At 44.8% G+C, this 20059-nt stretch overlaps 1 protein-coding gene and 1 long non-coding RNA gene across 34 annotated transcripts in view; both read left to right on the top strand.

The window, feature by feature from the left end:
• LOC107316453 (uncharacterized) overlaps positions 1 to 6001 on the top strand; it is a 30775-nt gene extending 24774 nt beyond the window's left edge. Inside the window, exons 5-8 of one of the 2 annotated variants that reach the window (XR_001556354.3) lie at positions 1358 to 1553; positions 2256 to 2349; positions 3986 to 4056; positions 5712 to 6001. This is a non-coding gene — a long non-coding RNA (uncharacterized LOC107316453). The remainder of the gene's footprint in view (positions 1 to 1357; positions 1554 to 2255; positions 2350 to 3985; positions 4057 to 5711) is intronic. The other variant, XR_001556356.3, reaches the window with a different exon arrangement.
• Positions 6002 to 7804: 1803 nt separating this feature from the next.
• MAP2 (microtubule associated protein 2) overlaps positions 7805 to 20059 on the top strand; it is a 186282-nt gene continuing 174027 nt past the window's right edge. For 28 of the 32 annotated variants that reach the window (XM_085553558.1, XM_085553560.1, XM_085553543.1 and 25 more), the window contains exon 1: positions 7805 to 7900. The gene's annotated coding sequence lies outside the window, so the exon portion shown is untranslated. Of the gene's footprint in view, positions 7901 to 8118; positions 8354 to 20059 lie in introns of those variants that run through there. The other 4 variants (XM_085553546.1, XM_085553534.1, XM_085553527.1 and 1 more) reach the window with 2 other exon arrangements.

Here is a 20059-nt window from a genome sequence, read left to right as displayed (position 1 = left end):
GTAACTCAACAAATTTTTGTAGAGCTCCTCTTCGAATAACGGAGCAGAAAATGAAAGCTTATAATCAAATTAAACAGTCTTCTGTTGTTGCCCAATAAAGAAAATGGCCTTAATGTATGGGAATTCAGCTTTCAGAAATCTGTGTCACATATATATTTGTGTGTCATTTATGAGATTGTTCTAACACCAAGAAAAAAGTGAATGTTTGAAAATAGCCTGGACTCCTGCCCGGGTTTGTTACTTGATTTCCTGTGCACATAGAAGCCTTTCACTTCTAAACCAGTTTTACCTCTTAGCAGTGGAGTTGTGCCTGGATAAAAAACATTAAATGTGTGCTACGAGGGTTGCTCTGTAAGTAATGCCTCCTATTTTTTATTTTTATGTTGGCCCACAGCATCAGAGGAGGATGTTGGTGGTATGACAGTAGTGGTTGTTTTTTATCCACCAATATTCCATTATATTTTGTTGCTGCGTGTGACTGATGGCAGCAGAGGGGTGGCCTGACAAAATGACGGCTGACATAGAAGTGAGTATGAAGCAGAAGTGTGGAACTGAATATTTTCCAATAATTTCTATGTCAGAAACAGCAGCTATTGACATTCGTCAATGCTTGATGAATGTTTATGAAGACCAAGCGGTGGATATGAGCAAAGTGAGTAGTGGGTGTGCATTTCAGCAGTGGTGGCAGTGACAATGTGTCACCTCTGCTGATGAGGATTTCTGTGAGAGTGGCACGCAGGCTCTTGTTCATTGCTGGTGAAAACGCACAGCCAGTGATGGTGGCTATGCTGAAAAACTGTTCTGCAGGTGAGAATCTGGTCTATCAAATAGGGTTATGGTAGCTGTCGTAATTTCCACAGGAATAAGTAGGAGACGTTACTTTCAGAATGGTCTATGTATCCAAATATTAGTTTTGTAATGGGTGTCTGTTGCTTGCTCTCAGAGTAGCTCTCAAAAGCAAGATACTCTTCTGTGTTGTCTATTGATTGCTGCTTTTCACCTTTTAGCCTTGGTATTTTTGTTGTTGTTGCTGTTGATTTTCCTTGCTCTTGCAGAAAGCGGTTGCCAGGCCATTAGGAAACTGAATTATTAAACCTTCTGATTGATTTTCCATGACAATATAGCTGACACTATCATGTAGGGACCCTTGCCTTAAGCTACGCAGGCAGGGTTTTGATAAGTGCTTGACAGCTCTCCTCATTCTTTCGCTTCATTATCTTCTTTCTCTTTACTACACCATCATTTCAAAGAGGAGATTCTGAACTCCATTCTATGGAGTCAGTTTGTTTTACTGTCAGCCTCCCCTTGCTAACAGCCACAGAGACGAAGGGATTTTTCCTTCTTTTTCGTTCTGCAGGTGCACAACAGATCAGCCCATGTACTAATAGACTCAGCATTGACACCATTGTATCCATGGTAACACACCAGCCTGCGCAAGCATCCAAAGATATTATGAAAAGCAGAAATATCAACTGATGACAACGAGTCACTTCAGACAATAGATGTTTGTGTGTTTCACAACCACCTGGAATGTTTCTCTCCCCACCCATCAGGTCCTTGATTATAACATGCTTTACTTTCTTCTCCTTTGTCAGTATTCAGGACGTAAGGCAGAAATGATCTCAGTTCTGAGGGGTTTTTTTTTCCATTCAAATCGCTTGCTGAGGTAACTGAGAGGAATGAGCACCCCAGAACTCTGATAGTTTTATTTGATTTGGGTTGTAGTATGGGTCCTTCAAATGCAAAATCCATTCTACTAATTGAAAAACAAGTGGCCTACATCAGAGCTAAAACATGTAGCTGGATGATTGTTAGATGGATTTGTGATTTGCCCAATGGAGTTGTATGAATTACAGCTTCCTTATGATGACAATTGATTTAATAAGACCTGATTTTTTTTTTTTTAATTTATTTTTTTCTAATTTCATTCAACTTCTGGCATGGCAGTAACTCTGCTAAAGCATCTGCAGATGATTTTCTTCACAGATCCCATGGGTTCTTCAGTTCTGCTTTAAAGAGAGAACATTCAGGCACACACAGGCTGCATGTTAGAGACTGGTTGCGGCAAAAGTATCAATTCATTAAACTGGGTGCTTACATGAGAAGACATCTGTAGTTTAGCTCAGATAACTGCACACGGAGCACTGATTTGTGCTGCCAGATAATTGTTGGCAAATATGAGCATAGGTTACCGTGAATTTACATGATGCCTGTCAGGACTACACTCCCTTTTTGTTTGTTTGTTTTTTGTACAGAGCAGACCTTCAGAAGCACATGCTGATGATGACCCTGAATGAGGAGGTGTTAACTGACACATAACAAGCCCACAGGTAGCTTCAAGGCATTCAGGTATGTCTTCCTCAGGCTTGGGGAAATATTTCAGCCATGCTTAGCCACGATGAGTGTGTGCTCATTGCTCAGCTGCAGGCTGAGGGCATTCTCAAATCTAGACTACTTCACTGCATTCATGGCTTGCATAGCGGCAGAGTCTGAAGCTTGCTGAGGGACAGACCCCAAGTACATTTGGTTTTTAACCTCAAGCCACAGTTATGGAGAGGCAATGCAGTGTGATTTGCAAGCAGATCTTGAGTTTTCCTGAGGACTGCAATCAATGAGCCTGAAGTATTGCTGGGCTAGCAGCCAGCAGGGCATTTGGAAAGTGTGGGGGTGCATGAGGCTACTTCCAAGTCCCTCTTCTTTCTTTAGACGGACTTTGCCTCGTGGGCTTCGTTCTCTTCTCATGGTTGCCTCAATATAGGAGGGTGAGGTCTATCACGGCCCTCTGCAAATTGCCTTTATTTTTCTGTGCTTTTAGGTTTAGAGGAATCCTTTGCCTGCTCCAGCCTTCTCCTGAAGGTATGCACTCTGCTGCCTTTTCAAAAATGGAAGACTCTTAGCAGCAAGCTGGCGGTTTGGAGCTGAGGCAAATAAACAACTCTTTGTTACATCTGTAGATGCCTCCCCTCTTGTAACCAATAACGGCAGTGCTTTATTTGTAGAAACAGTACAAGGAATATGAAGCCCAAAACCCAAGATGAACTTGATGTTCTGTACCATTATGTTAACTTGATTAGGCTAATTGGTTTTCAACTGGTAATTTAGGCTTTAGGCTTGGAAAATGTAGAAACATTTACATGTTTGAACATAAGAGAACGAGCATTTTAAGAAGTATCAAGCCCTATCAAAATTCTACATTAATAAAACAAGCTATTGGTGCATCAGAGAGTTGAAGAGTTTCCATGTGCAAGTATGCAAGCACAGCTATACATTATTTCTGTGGTTTTAATTCTCAGTAGATACCACTGGAAAAACTCAGACTTTTCAGTAGGACAGGAAATGAACTCTCAGAAATAGTATACCCCTCAAGTTCCAACCAAAATGAGTTTTAGTAATGCATGTGTCACGTTCACTTTGAAAAGCAACTTTTCCATATAAGCATACTACAGATGTAACATAGAAAGAGAGATTTCACTACTTAAACCTGTTCAATTTTGATGGTAGCTGTGGATGCTTACTGCATTAGAAGACCTGGTAATACTGAGTGGGGCAGTAGTTTTATTCTGACAGCTTTAAGAATAGACAAAGATGGCAGTACTTGTACAATTGAGAAGGTAGAGACAGCAAAGCAAACCACCCAAGCTCACAGTCTAGCAATCATTACTTCCTGACAATTGTTCCCTGTTATAACTAGAAAATGTTAAGAGCAACAAATCTTTTTTTTTCTTCTTTTTTTTTTTTTTCTTTTTTCTCCCTTGAGTGATTTCCTTTCCCTGCTCATGGAGATGGGAACTGAACAGATAAGCTGTTCCTCTGTACACTAGAAAACAGGTTAAAGCAGTGAAAAGCGGTTTTGGCTTAGAAATGTCACCAGCTGCATTCTGCAGGGATCAGTAATCCCCTCACTTCCTTTTGAATATGTTTACTAAATGTCCTGTGAGATGTCCCTAACGTGACAAGTCTGACATCCAGTTTTTTTCCTCTCCAGCAAAGGCAACCAGCCCCATAACTAAGATGTCACAAAGCCTCAAGAGCTGAGAGGAAAACGAGCTGGGTTAGGTAAATGACAGAGGGAAAGGAGGCTCTGCATAACTGCTTACTCAACAAGAGATTTGCACTGTGCATACTGCACTTCAGCATGTTATCTAGGGACCCTTTGCTTGCAGTCACAGTGGTGAGAAATACCTGCTGGAATTGTGTATCTGCTGTAATTCTTGCTCCTTGTGTCCCCAAGAGCAAGTGGAAGCAGTAATTCATACTGTCTGCTTTCAAACCATACTACTTCTAATGCAAAGATTGGCTTTTGACATCCAAAGATAACTAACTCATCATAATGCATTTGGGTACCTATATCCTTTGGAATTAAGTCCGAAGAGAGTGAGTGTCTACAAAGGTAGGGTTGCTCCATTAAAAGTCTTCCCACTATGGCTAGATCTTGTGTTTGCTTAAAGCTTTCACGTGCCAGTTTGTGACATATGTTTGCAGACAGGTAACATCTCCAAGTAATCTTTAAAAGCCAAATACTATCAAATAGTAGACATGCAGAAAAAGGAGGCTTTTAAAATGTAGGTTTTACCATAGGAGTTAACGATATTGTTTTGTTTCTTGTCCCAGTCAGAAGCAGATTGAACGCAGTCTCTTGTACAAAGCCAGGGATAAATGTACTGTATTTTCAGTGGTTGGTTTTGTTTTGCTTAGTGGTTGATAACACATTTTAAGGAGCTCAACTCAGGGTTGTTTTTTTTCCCCCTTCATTTGGGCACTAGAGGGACTCTAGAGTTGTTACTGCAAGAAACATCTCAGCAACGTTGAGGCAATAATGACGCCTTCACGGTCCCTTTAGCCTAAGTGTTTCCAAGGGGAAAGGTGGCAAAAACTGCTCAACTGGTTGTGGCACATGCCCATAGACTTACAACATGCCACTGGGGAAAGTGTCTAAAAGCTCCACAGGATGCTTTCCACTGCTTTGTATTTCTGGTTTCTGCTCGCAGCTGCTCTTAGCTGAGCTGTGATACTGGCATTGAGTCGTGGGTTGCACTGCGTTTTGGAGAGATTAAATGTTTCCTTCTCTATTCAGAAGGGGAGCCAAACACCTAAGCTGCCAGCAACTACAGCTCGATGAACTGTCAGAGAAGAAGCGGTTTGTTATCGTAGCTACGTAATAAGAATATATATATTGACACGGCCTGTTTTAGAGTGGCGTTTCTCAAACAGTTTCAAACAAATCATTTTGAAAAGGACTATAGACAAAGTTCTTCCTTCTCCTTTCAGCAGGCAGAAGTCCACACAAATTTCACAAGCTAAATCTCCAAACAGGCATCCATAATTCAGTGTGTCGGAGCTTTACTATAAAGCTCATCATTTGTGAAGTTATGTAAAAATCCCCTTTGTAAAGAAATCTTTCCCTGCTATCTCTTAGTAAGATGATGCTTTTTGATCTCTGCATGAAAATTTCTAATAAAAATACTTGTATGTATCTTAACATCTCTAACATAAATTATATGATTTTTTTCCTCTCTTAAAACATCTAGTGTCAACGCTGTTGTTGAATACTTAATGTAAAGTATAACGTAATTTGACTAGATAATTATCTGGGAGAAAATGGAGAATGCTGTGTTGTTTTTTCTGTGTTTGTTTTCCATCTTTGATGACTGTTTAAAGGAGAGCTGCAGCTGAATGACTAACAATCCAACATTCACCTTCTCTCCCTGCAGCCTGCTGCTGAAAAGATGCTGCTACAATCTGTGTGAGAGGTATCGATTTCTGCACAGCGCATGGAATACTCTGAGCCTTTCTATGGTCAATATATCACCCTGATTCCTGGGGATGTTTATAGATGCGACACAGCCTATTTATTATTTGGCACTGTGTCTTTCCATTGAGATTTCTCTTCCGTGATATGCTTGCAGCACTGTTTTTTTTCCCCTTACAGAAGTATAAGCTGTCTTTTCCCTTTTTATATATTATAAGCTAAAAATAAATCTAATTCTATTTGCATAAAATATCAAGTCAACTGCTCATTTCCTCTCAGCCTAATGAGGCTTTATTTGAAGCCTGCATTCCTGTTACCTGGGTGGTGAAAGATGTGGCAAAGTCCCTGTGCTTGTGGGGAGAGCTCTATGTCTTTGCACGGCAGTGTGGGAGCACTGAAGAAGATGGCAGCAAAGGCACTGCTGCATCAATACAGTCATAGAACTGTAAAATTACCAACACTGGAAAAGATCTCTAAGGTCATTTAGTCTGATTACGCAGCTACCACCAATGTTTCTTTGTAAAACCGTGTCCCTTAGTACAACAGAGTGTGCTGGGTGTGCTGGTTCATGGTTGTTGTGCACTGAACAGGTGTTTTCCCAGAAGGCTGCAAGAAAGATGGCCTGCAGCAAATGTTTCCTCTGGAGGCATCTCCTCCAGATTCACATACATCACCGATAGAGAGCAATCAGAGGACATCAGGATGGCTTCATTCTCTTGGCACAACCTCACTCTCTCTGCCTGCTACTGATTTGCAAATGGTGTCCATGATTTATAGATGAAATGCTATAACAAGGAAATGGTAGTGGTGGGAAGCTCTCCCAGGTAACTTGAGATGTCTATAGTCTTAATTCACAAGCTCAGACATTCAAAGGAAAAAAAAGCCTGATATACATACATACATATATATAATAATTTGGCACCCTTGAGTCCCTTTATTGGCATTGATGTGAGACTGGAATACACTCCGAGGGTGAGGGATTTCCATCTCCCTATGGCAGCTGAAGAAACAGATGCAGCTGCGAGGCCTATGCCTTCCTGTACCTGTTTTGACCACCTAAGGCTTTGAGGTCCAAATTACAGCGTGGAAATGCCCATGAAGATAAAGTGCTCAGCGCTTCATGTTTGAAATGAAATGAGGTACCTAGAATTAGTGAAGCTTTGGAAAAGCAGGGGCAGAGGACTTGCTGTGTGGTGCAGCACAGTGAGAGGTCTAGAGGTCCCTTCTAACCCCCACAAGTCTGTGATTCTGTGAGACAAAAGTCAAAGTATAAAAGTTTGGCACTGTTATGTGAGAAATGCTGGTTAAGATTCTGACAGACTGGCCTCGGCACAATCATTTTCAAGAAAAGGCCACTAGATTCATTTGTTCAGGGGAATAAAAAGAGAATCGAGCCTGTTCCACTCATTACCTGCAGCAGAACCAAGTGACACCGAGTGGGTGCGGCCAGCTGCTGCTGCAGCACTGCCACACGACGGCTGCCTGTGCCCTCGTGTTTCTTATCTCACCGAAGGAATACGGAAACGTGAACTGCCATCCCGAGGGGCAGAGGGGAGAGTTCGGGCTGGGAAGCTGCTAAGTACCATACAGAATTTCTACCTTTCATCGCCGAAGCCCGGGAAAGGGCCGGAGAGCTCAGAGCCACACCGGCACAGCTGCAAGGCGGCAGCAGCGCAGATCCTGAGGTACGATTTTCCACCTATCTCACCGCTTTGCCTCCTAGAAGGAAAAAACAAAACGGAAGGTGCTTCGCCCGGCCTCGCTGGAAGCCCCGATGTGAGGGACACGCGGGACGGCTGCCCTACATGGCAGGGGCCGGCCGTTAGCACGCACCTCAGCGCACCGCCATGTCGGGCTGAGGAGCCGCCCCGCTCAGGTAGCGCTCCGCAATGCAGGGGCCGCTGCGGGCGGCGAGCTCCGCGCGGGGCGGGGCGGCGGCGAGGGGCTGGGCCCTCCGTCAGCGCCTCGGGGCCCTGCGGGAGAACGGCCGGGGCGGGGCCGGAGGAGCGGGGCGGGTCCCGGGGGCTCGGGGCGCGCAGGCGGCCGCGTCCCGGCGACAGCCCCGAGAGCGGCGGGGCGGGTCGAGGGCGGTGGAGCGCTGCGGCTTTACCCGTCGGTGCTGCGGGGCCGGTCGCTGTTCACGGCAGTCGGGTAAGGGGGCGTGAGGTGGGGGCTGCCCGGCGGGATGGGCGCGTGGCGGGGGCTTGGCGGCCGATTTTGTTCCCTTGGCAGCCGTCGGCTCGGGTCAGCTCCCCTTCGGGGTCTGGGCATCCGTAGCGCTTAAAACCCTATGAGGGATGTCACCTTCTATCCCCTCCTGCTCCCCCCTCCTCCCCACCCTAAGCTTCTCTAAAGGGATCTGTAAGGCTGAACAAAGAACGCTGCCGGAGACGCGGGGGTGCCGCGGGTGTAAGCGCTTCTAATTTGCGCTTCAAGTGGTGGTGTGGGGGGGGGAGGGCTGAGGGATCCTCACATCCCGCATTGCATGGATGAGCCGCGGGGAGGAAACGCGCGGGGCTGCTGTAACCGCAGCGGGGCGGCGGCGAACAAAGCCGGGTTGTGACAAGAGGAGACCGCTGTGCTGAGCTCCAGATGCTGCTGCAGGTAAGAGCCGCGGGCACACGGCGCTGCGCTGCACACATCTGCCCCATTAACGCTGCCCACATCTGCCCCATAAACGCTGCCCGCCTCAGGTCGGTGCTTGTGTGTGTCAGACCTGCTGTGCCGAGCACCTTGGGGAAGGAAGGGGGTGTGCCATGTGCCTGCACAGCTGCTTGCTGCCCTCAGGATGCCAACGGAATTCATTTTTCCGATGGAACTTTTGGTTTTTTCCTCTGAATAAAGATGTTCTCTGACTTGGTGGTGGCGTTCTGTGCGGGCTTCTTCCTGATATCGAACAGCAGGCTTTCACGTTGATTGCTCACATAAAATTGTGAATTATATATGTACACGTTGTAACTCTTATCACATAATCTAAATCTCTGCCGTCCTTTCCTGTGATCCATCGTGTCTTTGTGGTTGTGTCAGTGAATCTGTCTCCAAGAACCGTTTGCTGTCCAGCACTTGTGCTGCTCCCCATCCAGCAAACCCGTCCCTTTTGTTTTCAGACGTGTTCTTTGCAGAGTGGAAGCACATCTCCTGTCTGCTCTGCATCTCCCCCTTCCTGCCCAGACGTTTGCTTTCTCCTCGTAAAGGAGTCTTTCTCTTTGCACCTGTGCTGGTGGATGACTTGACTACAGATATCAGATCTGCTGCACCCAAGCAGAGCTCCGCTGCAGGATGTGTTTGTTTCCAATAGCTCCTCTTGCTTCCCTCCCTACTGGATGACGTGATTACAGCATCTCAGCTATTGCTGAGGAGGGGAAGGGAATGTGCAGAGAGAGCTATACGTGATGAAGATCCTCCTGCTGTTACTTGATAGATTGCTAAGAAGTGATTCACATTGAGAGATGGACACCTTCCCTACTTGTGATAGAAACTCCTTTCAGTCAGCGCGGTCTGGGTCAGTTTGTGGATGGGTGTGTGTTTCTGCTGTTAGTATTTTCAGAATGTGGTATGTAAAGTGGTGGGCAAACCCCTGACTCACCTCAGTAGCACCTTGGTTTAGCAACCGCTGAGTTCAACGCCGTGCATTAATTAAATGCACCTGCTTGGTGAAAACAAGAATGCACTTGGCAGAAGGCGGGACCCCAAACTTGGTGTGGTACCAAGTCTTGGAGCTCAGGCCCCAGCACTGCAGAGCTTTAGAGGTGAGCTGAACCAACACGCTGCACCCCTTTAGCTTAGTGAGGCCATTTGCGGAGCAGAAGTGAAGGAAGCAATGGGTCCCTGTGTGGTGAGGCTCAGGAGGAGAAGCGGTGCTACTTCATCTCTTCATGTAAAGGATTCGGTTAATGGAGCTTTGTAATTTGTTGCACCCATGTTGTGGTTTGCCTGCGGGTGTATGAGAGAAGCCAAAGAGCTGTCATCCTGACAAGAAAAAGTCACTGTTCTTCTGGGGAGAATTTTAGCACGCTTTGAGCGCAGAGGGCAGTTCATTGCGCTTATAATGCAGTTTGTTACATAAAGCAGTGTTTGAACCCTTGATTTAGAGATCTGATGCAATTGTTATGGTATGTTATGTCAGTACGCACTTTGCTGTGCTCTTTAAATATATTCTGACAATTAAAAAATCGTCGTTTAATGACCCCCCAGGTCCTGCACTGGAATATGAAGGATTGCAGTAGTCCCTAAATGAGTTGCTGCAGTCTGTGGGTTAAGAATTCGCTTGTCACTGGGTGCTTTTCAGAAGCATACCCTTCCTTTCCTCCTGCATCGTGCTGCTTTCTGTATGAGTTACTGTTTGCAAAGCCGTGTACCTGGATTCACGAGAGGAAACGTTTGCTCTTTGTACTGACACCAGAGCTGTTTCTGGCCCCTCTATGTATGGCCCTGTAGTCACTGAACAGTTGTCTGAGCTGTGGGAATTGCTGGAAATACCTAAACACAGAGACGGGTGGCTGAGGCCCATTTCAGACTCTGCTGGACCATTTCAGCAATCACCTCCTAACGTGGCATTTCATATACATGTGTTGGAGACAGGTTTGTTTTCTTAAAGGAGTGAGAAGAGGGAGAAGTCAAAAAGAATTTAGCTTGTGAGGACTTGACGATAATGGATTTCAAAGAATTGCCTCTTTATTACTATAAGCTCCATAAAGTCAGAGAGCACTGATAGAACTTGTAAAGGAGATGCGGCATCTGTCAGATCTGAAGTCTGATATGCCACAATAGACAAATGACAACCAGCTTAAGGAGGGGGAATAAAAAACCAAACAATCTCTGGTAGTGCTTCGCTCTAAACATTGGGTGTGTCCAAAGCTGAGACCTGTTTTCCATGTAGTACTTGGTGCTGGCAGTGAGGATGCTGAGAGCTCATCTGGTATAACCTCTGCCTCAGCAAAAGGTAAAAAACACCCTTTTGGCCTTTGCCTTTATTGGGGTTCTCCTAAGAGAAATGTTGTGCCTTCAGCACATTTGTTGCTATATTGGAGCTTTATCCAGAAATGCATTAGGGAGTGTTGCAGTTAATATGCACAAACGCGTAACAAGACAGACATTTGGAAAACTGCAGTGTTCTTGAGCCCTAGGGCAAACTGGATTCCCAAGGCACCTTCTAGATCGAATTATCTGATTATCTGGGCATTTCGTTTGTGTGCTTTTTTGAAGTCCATGTGCATACTTGAAATGTGCTTCTGTTTTACAGTATGTGTGGTTGTATGGGAAATCACAGCTTGAACCACTGATTAATCAGCTGAGGCAAGTGTTGGGTCAGCTGCGGGAGCACAGGTGAGAGTAATGGAGCTGTGCTTCCTGAAGGGGTGGACTTCGACTCCACCCCCTCTGAGACCTCATTTAAGGGCTGACCACCACAGAGGCAGCATCTCTTGGAGATTGCTCCCCAGTGGAGACTGCCTCAGCTATCTGGTCCAAGCATTGACATTGGTGAGTTTTCTTTACTAATAACCTTTGACTATTTATCACCATCTTGGTCAATATCTTTATATTAGCCTCCTTTAAACCATCCTCTGTTACCACCTTTACAGTGGTGAAGGACTGGAACATGTTGCCCAGAGGTGCTGAGGATGCCCTGCCCCAACCCTGGGGATGCTCAAGGTCAGGCTGGATGGGGCTCTGAGCACCTGATTGAGCTGCTGTTCATTGCAGAAGAGTTGGACTCGGTGGCCTTTAGGGGGTCCCTCCCGACTCAAACCTTTCTGTTATTGTATGTGCAATTGTTCCTGAAAACTTGCCTTTGTCTGTCTGGATTTATTCTGTTAATTACACTCTTAATTGTTCTTGGAAGTGAATGTTAAGCATGCTTTAAAGTTAAGTTTTAAACTGTTTTGCTTGGAAAGGGAAATGGTTTAAATTCATTGTCCATGGGCTTAGTTGTGGAAAACCCCTGATGATGTTTGGTGGTGTTGAGGGACTCCAGAGAAGGCATGGAAGAGAACAGTGTTCCTTGAAGTCACTAGGTTGTGTGTCCTTCCCCTAACACATATACACGCTGAGGGAGAATACAGGCCCTGCTGCTTTTAGGTGTCCTGGTGCCTTGTCCCTTTGTTCTTTCCCTTCACACACAGGTGTGCTTGTTAGCAGTGATTCTGTAGTGCATTTGAGCTAATAAGGAAAAACCAGCAAGAGACTGATTTCCACAGGGTGGAGCTGATTTAGAGAGACACTGATGGAAATGGGTGGTTTCCTAAGCCATCTGCCTCAGCAAAGGAAAAAGCTGTTCTTTCAAGGGTAGGGTAAATCACAGGTTATGCTACTAAGCTGCAGAAAGATGTTTTAGAAGGACATTAAATGTGACATTTGTAATTGCTTTCTAGGTATTGGAAAAAGAGACTGATGCATCTGTGGGGTTAATTTGGATTGCTGTGGCCACATGGGTTGATTGTGCTAGCTGTTAAGAAGATTTGAGGTCTTGATTGACCCATTTGACTTTAACACTAATTGTTTGCTGCTTTATTAAAGAGAAAAGATGAGCTAATGCAGTTGTTCCTTATGGTTTTACACTCACTAGTGTTTTTCCCTACAGCAGTCGCGCAGATGAAACTGATCTTTATTCTTTTGTCTTGACTGGGGAGGACAGGAAGCTGTCACACTCATTCCCAATGCTAACAGGGCAGCGGGTGCAGTGTTGGTGCTCAGTATCTTGTGGCTTTGTTAGGGTGCCAACTTGAAAGGAATTGTGGTGCAAATAGGAGACCTGGGCAACCTTGGTAATATAGAGATTTATCAAATCTCATCATTTCTGGCTATTAGAGAGACAGGTGCTGCCTGAGTAGCCTTGACCAACATGTTTTTGTTTGTTTGTTTTCCTAGCATTTCTAAACATGTTGTTTTTCTAGCTTTATGCAGTGGAGTCAGTATTTGCTTATTTTAGCACACGGTGTCTGTCTTCCAGATGAATTAAGCATGCACCCCTATATGAGTAATGTGCTGATTTTGTTGCAAGCAGGAGTGGCAGGTAGAGAAAATAATGGAACTACATTGAGTTTATTGAATCTTCACATAACTTGCACCATCTGGAAAAAGCAATTCCTTTCTCAGATCTGTATTCCTGTTATTGAAAACCTGGGATGCTTTAGCACATGAGAGGGATAATCATTTATACCTTTGAATTCTAGAGCTACAGATTTGTAGGTAGAATTCAGCCCCGCAGGTAAATTGCTTTCCTTAATTTACAAGTGGTGCTCCTGGGTACAGGGATTTGAGGAATATTCCTTGTTTTGTGTTGGTCACTCCCCCTGAGAAGGATTAGAAGGGTTTTCTGATCGGAGGTAGTGTTGTGAGCCCTAATGCAGCCAGACTGCGGCAGCTCCTATAGGGTCAACTCTAAGGAAACTTTCTTCTCTGTTGCAAAACTTGTTGTTTTTCTCCCTGAGGGAGAATGAAATTAAATTTCCAGTATCCGTTTGTAAAATTAGCTGTATTTAATGTGTGTGCAACCTGCCGATGAACAATATTAAAAAAACCTCAGAACAATGCTCCGGTCATGTCATCTCACTTGGCAGCATTTAATTAGAAGACCTATTGATTCAATTAACCCTATGTTTTCACTTTATTTTCTGGAGAGACTGATAGGGGCTGGTGTCTGGTTTAAAACTGGAAGCTGTCAGCCCTATTTTGAGGAGCATGCGTTATCTGTTAAAGCAGCTGTTTCTCAGTGTGAAACTTGCCACTTCTGAGCTTCTGATCTTAGGTGCAGTTTTGATGAATGAGGTGAGAAAATGTCTCAAAATGAGAACATAGGGTAAGAATATTGTGAAGGCTCAGAGCAGAGTTTTTGAGGATTGGCCAGGTTTGATCCTGAGATGAACAGCAGACGTGCTAGAATTGCTGCAGACATTTAAAAGGGAGCTGGGTGCCTTACTGTGGGACCAGAAACCTGGTTCTGCTGGACAGGAGAGCACATCTGTCCCCTTCTCTGCATAACTCAACCACTGTGCCGTCCAGGCTGTGCCCAAAGGCACCTCAGCTGACTTTGTGGTAGAGCTAAGTCTCTCTCTCTTTCCCTCTTCTTCCCCTTTTTCACATCTTCCATAGAAGGTATTTGTAATAACTTGTTAAGCCAGTGCAGGCAATTGCAAAGCACCAGGCCACCACTGTAAGGGCCCCGTTACCCACTGGGAAAGCTCAGAGACTAAGAGGGTCTGCGAAGAAAACTTCATTTCTGTGTCTGCTGTGAAATGGGCTGAAACTGCATGTTTGAAATCCTTTGACTTTAAGAAGAGTTCAATTCTGGATCTGAATTGTTCCGTTTTGGGTTAGGGCTAGGCTCGTGTTTGCTAGCCAGCCCTTTCTGTGCCAGGTTACTCTGTTTTCTGCAGCAGCCTTTCTGTGACTGCCAGGCTGGAGCTGAAGGATTTGATCGCCTCAAGGAGGATTTGTCTGGACTCTGGACCCAAGGTTGCACACTACAGTGCAGCAGCTCAAAGCACTGCCATCCAGCTCTTGCAAAAGTTAACATGATTCCAGTGTCCCCTGGCTGATTGCGGAATACAGATCCCAAGGCCTTTGAAAGTCCCAGTCCCGTTCTTTCATCTGCTTTCACGTGGTCAGGTAAGATACGTTTGGGTACCCGTTCCTGCTCTGGCCATGTGGTATCACTCAGAAAGCAGAGCTGCTACCTTTGTTTGAGCTACCGGGGCTATAGTTTGATTAACAGCAGCTGTCTCTGCACTGCCAGATTCCTGTTTGCTGGTGCCAGACGTGCTTTTCAGGTGTCTCAGGCTGCTCTTTGGGGGCAGGCAGTATTGCAGGGTGTGGTAGGTAGGCAGGCTGCTGCTCTTGTTTGCAGCAAGACTGTGTTCACGCAGTTAGGCATTAGCCTGCTCTGCTTGACTCATGCTGAAATCAATACTAGCTTTTATTTCTCTCAGCAATTAGAGAACGTGCAAGGAGGCTGAGGACAAAAACTAGGGGGCTCCCAAAGGGGAAAGACAGATGTGTAACTGAATGGTTTGTGAAGGAAAAAGAGAGTAGTGCTTGCTCTTCAAGGGATGGTTTGGACACTCAGTAATTCACATCCCATCCTGCTTGTCAGCCAGCAGCTCTGGGTGGATCAGAGATGAAACCAGGTGTGTCTGTCCTAAGCTGCTTCCTGGCCTGCAGGGTTACCCTGCTTTCCTTCAGCACTTACCTGTGCCTGTATTAGGAAATTTGCAGTGCTGGGCGATGCCTGTGAAAATGCAAGGGAGAAGTATTGTTGAAGAAAATGTACAAAACTGAACAGCAAGCATTTGCAGAGGGAGATAGCTGTGTGGGGAGCCAGCTCCTTCAATTTTATGTCGGAGTAGTTCTCAGTTTGCAGTGGCACAGGGAGGGCAGGGTTGGGCCCTCAGGATGCTGCTCCCGGCTGGCTGTCAGCATGCTCAGAATGCACTTGGGACCTAGAGACTGTGCAGCTGCTAGTCCAGAGTAGAGCTGCCATTTTTTGCTTGCTGTGGGACTTGATGTACCCAAAAGGAGAGTGGCAAGCTAGTTTTTTGTCCCCACCGCTTCTTTCTCATATGATCAATTAGATACCCCATTAAAAAATTTCCTGCAGGAAAATGTTGGAGAAACACATCAACCAAGAGGAAGGAAACTGCGTGTTTATTTTGGGTTAGAGAGAGGAAAATATTTATATTTTGTGGAGTAGTGTAGAGAAAGTTGGCAGGCACGCATGAGAGTAATTAAAAAAAAAAAAAAAAAGAAAACCAAACAAGCCTCTCATTTTTCGGGGTTGGGGGGGGGAATGTTAATAACATGATTCATTCCAAAGAGCAAGGGATAGAACACTGTAAATAAGGGCTTTCATTCCGTGGTGTTCTGCAAAGTTAAGCCTTTCAGGGTATAGCGAGCTGGTTGCGTTTCAGAACAAGATTTAGACAAATATTTAATGTAAGCATTTCTTATTATGCAGGGCTGTCTGTTACAGCATATAATAAATGTATATCTGAGATGTTGAACAAAAGACATGACATGGCTCTATATAATTTTATAGTTCGTCAAAATTGGCAGCGTTGATTTATAGGTGATGCTTATAATCCTTCAGTCATTTAAAATGGCACGCTGTTAGTATTGTGTAAAACAATGTCAGTATGTGAAATGCAACATTAAAGCTACTCTGAAGTGTGAATTTCAGTGTGAGTAATTGAGCACATACTTCTGGGGAGTACATTTTGTTTTCTTTCAAGGCCTGGTTGAATGGGGCTCTGAGCAGCCAGGTCTAGTCTTCAATGTGAGGTTTGTGGCCCTGCCTGTGGCAGGGTGGGGGAGTTGGAGATCCACGATCCCTGAGGTCCCTTCCAACCCAGGCCATTCTGATTCTACACTTGGAAAAAAATAAAATCTGTGGTCAAGCTGCATTTGCTTACAGGGACCTGTAGTACAGAACTGCTTCTGTTGGTGAGAAACCTGAATGGAGTCAGTTTGTTTTTTTCCCCTCTTGTTTTTGTTCAGTGTTAGCATTGAGTGGAATCAATAATATGTAGCTGAGTTTTAATTGATTGTTACTGTCACCCTCAAGTTAGAAGCATATTTTATCACTTTTACAGTGGCTTTATTGTATTGGTTCTTCAGATGCCTGGCTGGCTGTGTGTGTTTGCTCAGATGTATTGGGATTCTCCATGCCTGTAACCCAGTATCAGGATGCCAGAACTCATCAGCATTGTTACCAGAACTGCCAGTGGGCACTGAAGGTCAGCCAGGCCTCTCCTATCACTCATGGGAATGTGTGTCCATTCACAGGCCATCCTCTGGGTGAGGGATGACCTGTGCAGCTGTAGCCTGTGTTGCTTGACGTGCACCCAGAAGGTGTAACCGTGGTACCTTCCAGTTCTTTGGTCCATCTGGAACTAAGTCATCTTTGAAGCCCTTGTTGCAAACTCAGGCTTTGAGGCACCAACAGGCGAGCAGTACCTGAAGCGATGCCTGACCCATAGCTCCTAGGAGGACAGAACTGAGACTCTGTGGTAGTCGTGGTTATTAATTCAACTTTTTCAGGTTTGTGCCCTGCTTATTGGCTAAATTCTGATGTGTTGGTTTTGGAGATGCTTAGATGAGTTGCAGAATCTTGCTTTTAAATCTCTTTATGAACTTGCTTTTGCTTGTTGTCCTGTAATACCGTTATTCATGTGAGTAACTTCTTATTACTGCTAACGTTTTAAGAAGTGGACAGTAGCGCAGTTTCATTGGTGTTAAGTATGTACCATCCTGTATTGACAATGGTGATTTGATTTTACTAAACTTGAGTCAGCAAATAAAAGTGTTGCAGAGTGCTGGGGAAGGACAGGAGTATGTAACTGAGAGGGGGAAGGCCTGTCCGGAAGGCAGGGATTTCAGGGAAGTTAGTGTTGTTCTTTTGAAAGTAAAATATAGGATCTAGCATCTCTAAGTAGGTTGCGATACTCTTTGAAAGATGTGAAATTACACTGGTTGAGAATCTTGCCCTGTGTTTTTTCAATCAGCTCTTCATGTGAATAGTTCTGATAGGTCTAAGAGACTGCCCTTTTAATGTTTTTAATCCCTTAAGTCAGTTTTTCATCGTAAGAGATGGACGTTAAGATGTAGGATGACTGTGAAAACATTGCACTTGGCTCCCTTCCTGCTGACAGTCAGAAATACCCTTGGTACAGTCTTCTGCTGCTGGTCATGGGGTGATACAAATGGTAACAAGCCGCCCTTCTGTGCTTCCCACTGCAAGCAGAAAATGAACTTGCTTGCAGTAAAACCCTCGCCTGTATCTTTAATGAAGGAGTGTCCTGAGGTGGAAATTGTCTTTCTTAGAATTAGAGGAGTAGGAGGAGGGATGTGTGCTGTGAGGAAAAGCTAAGCCAGGAAACACCTGGCAACCAGATGGCCCCTAGCATGCTGCATCATACCCACACCTTCATTAAGGATTACTGTGGCTGTCTTTGGGTAATAGATTTAGACATTTGGGGTCACAGAGAATTAGAAAATTGTAGCAAGTTGCAATTAAACGTGTGTTATTTTTAGTGGACAAAGAGCAGAGCTGGAAGCTGAATTAGAGCTACTTGAACTGTTAGAATCTGGAGATATTGCGGGTGCTTTTTTATAGGCACACAACAAAAGAGTCCATGAACATCCGTCACAGACACAAAGCAGCCCAGGACGATGGCAGGTGGGCTGGAGATTGCAAAGCGGGGAGCAGTGTCGGCAACAAAGATTTGGTATTATTCTGCTCCCCCAGAGCAGCTGGTGTTGTGTGCTGCTGAATATTGATGTGTGCAACGGAGAAGGGTTACAGACTGCTGAGATTATTAGCCAGATAGAACTGGCTGGTTTGCACTGTGATTTATAGAAGCTTGACTTGGTATTTTACACTAATGTTCAACCTATAATTCATTTTGTTTATTATTTCCCCTTCAGCGTGTCTGCAATCCAGAAAGGGCTAAGTCAGGAAGTTTAAAATTCTCTATTGTGGGACTGTATGGAGGGAAATAGAGATTTGGTAGGTGCGGTGGTAACACACCTCTGTGTTGGTGATCAATCAGCAGCAGCAGCGGGTGGTGGCACGTGGTGGGTCCAGGAATTTAGGCTGGTGCGGTGTGGGTACACAGAATGGTTATGAGGTAATTGCTCCTCTCCTATATCCTCCATATTCCCCTGCCTACCCCAGCAGGCAGAGGAGGCACGGCAGTACTGAAATGTGTGGGTGGGTTTTGGCTGTTTTGCTGCCATGCTGGAGGGTGGGAGCTGCCACTTCCTTAAGGAGTTCTTTTTGTGGATCATGGCCCTTGTCTAGCAGCAATGTCTGAGTCCAGGGCTACTGCATTCCTGCTTTGGAAGGGCTTTTGCTGAATCGCGGGGTAACAAGCCAGGAGCTGATTTTGGTAGTCCTGGAACTGTGTGAACTGCAATTGCTGTCCTTACAAACGCTTTGGAGCATCTGCATGAAGCCTGAGGGAGTTGTTACTTGCATTCTTGTGCCACCAATGGATTTTTTTTTCACACTATTGCTGGCTTTTGTCCTATACATTCCTTGAGTAGCTTCTTTGCAGCAAAAGATCTAATCTCTGTCCTTTTAAAATATGATACGCATTTACTATTCAAATAAGAATTCCTTGGTAGTGTTTATGTCAGGACCTGCTGTTAATTTCTTGCAGTGAGTTCTGAGGAATTCAAGTCAAATTCCATGTTTTAAGTGTCCTTTCAGTTCTTACAGCATCTACTTAGGGGGTTGGTCCTGCAGCTGAGATCCAAGTTAAAAACAAGCTGGGTTCCAAATGCTGGGTAGGTTGTTTTTTGGTTTGTTTTCCTTAAAGATGAGCCAGTAATACCATACCTAATGGTACATAGTAGCCACATGAATATGGAACAACTGTGTCAAGAAAGGATGGATCAAGTCATTCAGTAAGCCTTTTCATCTCTGAATCTGGAACCTACAAGGTATTTCTTTTTTTACCCATGGGAGAGGAAAAATAAATCTTCACAGTTCTTGAAAGCTACTGCCCCGGGTTAGACAGTTTGTTACCCTGAGAATCTGAACTAACTACCCTTTTGTTGCAGACTGATGCTGCCTTAGACCTGTGTGAAACCCCATAGTGGTGTTCTGGGAAGGAAGGCAGGGAGAATGTACCCAGAGGATTTAGTGTGCTGCTGTTGTTTTTCCCCAGAGAGGAACCCAGCTGCCTTGAAGCTAAAATTAAAGTGTAAATTGGGAGAAAGGCACAATTAGGGCACTTCTTTGAGATAGGCAGCTTAAGTCTTTGGGAGTGGGTTTTTTTGTTGTTGTGTTTTTGTTTGTTTTTTTAATCAGAGAGGAGGTGTGTGAGCAGTGAATGAGGGAGGGAATGAGCAGCTGCATGCTATGATGGTGTTCCCCAGCTGGGGAAAGTTGTGATGAAGAACAGAACATTCATCTTTTTTCCTCACCAGACCTGCTGCTGCATGTAAACCTGGTAAGACTCGTGCTTCTTAATGTCGATACTTAGTGCTATAGTAATGCACTGATATTAAGACAAACAGGAGGTGCTGGTATAGATCCTGTAATAATTTGCAGTGGCATTTACAGAATCAAAATGTTGTTCTTGTGGACTTGAAGGACTGACTCAAGGCTTGCTCTTTAAGGAGGCGAAGCAGAAAACCAGGCATGATAAACATGTTTTTGGGCAAGAGTTAATTGTAGCATGGTAGAGAACTTACCGGAGGCCTAAGCATACATGAAGTGGTGGGGAAAATTGGAGCTAAGCTGTGGATGCAATAGGCCTGGAGAAGCAGGTTGGTATTGTTACTGGTTGGAAGCATTCTGTGTTGTTC

Source organism: Coturnix japonica, chromosome 7, assembly GCF_054131305.1.
Source record: "Coturnix japonica strain WE chromosome 7, WE-NBRP24, whole genome shotgun sequence".
NCBI lineage: Eukaryota > Metazoa > Chordata > Aves > Galliformes > Phasianidae > Coturnix > Coturnix japonica.
Note: the sequence above shows the minus strand (reverse complement) of the source record. Positions and strands in the feature narration are given on the sequence as shown.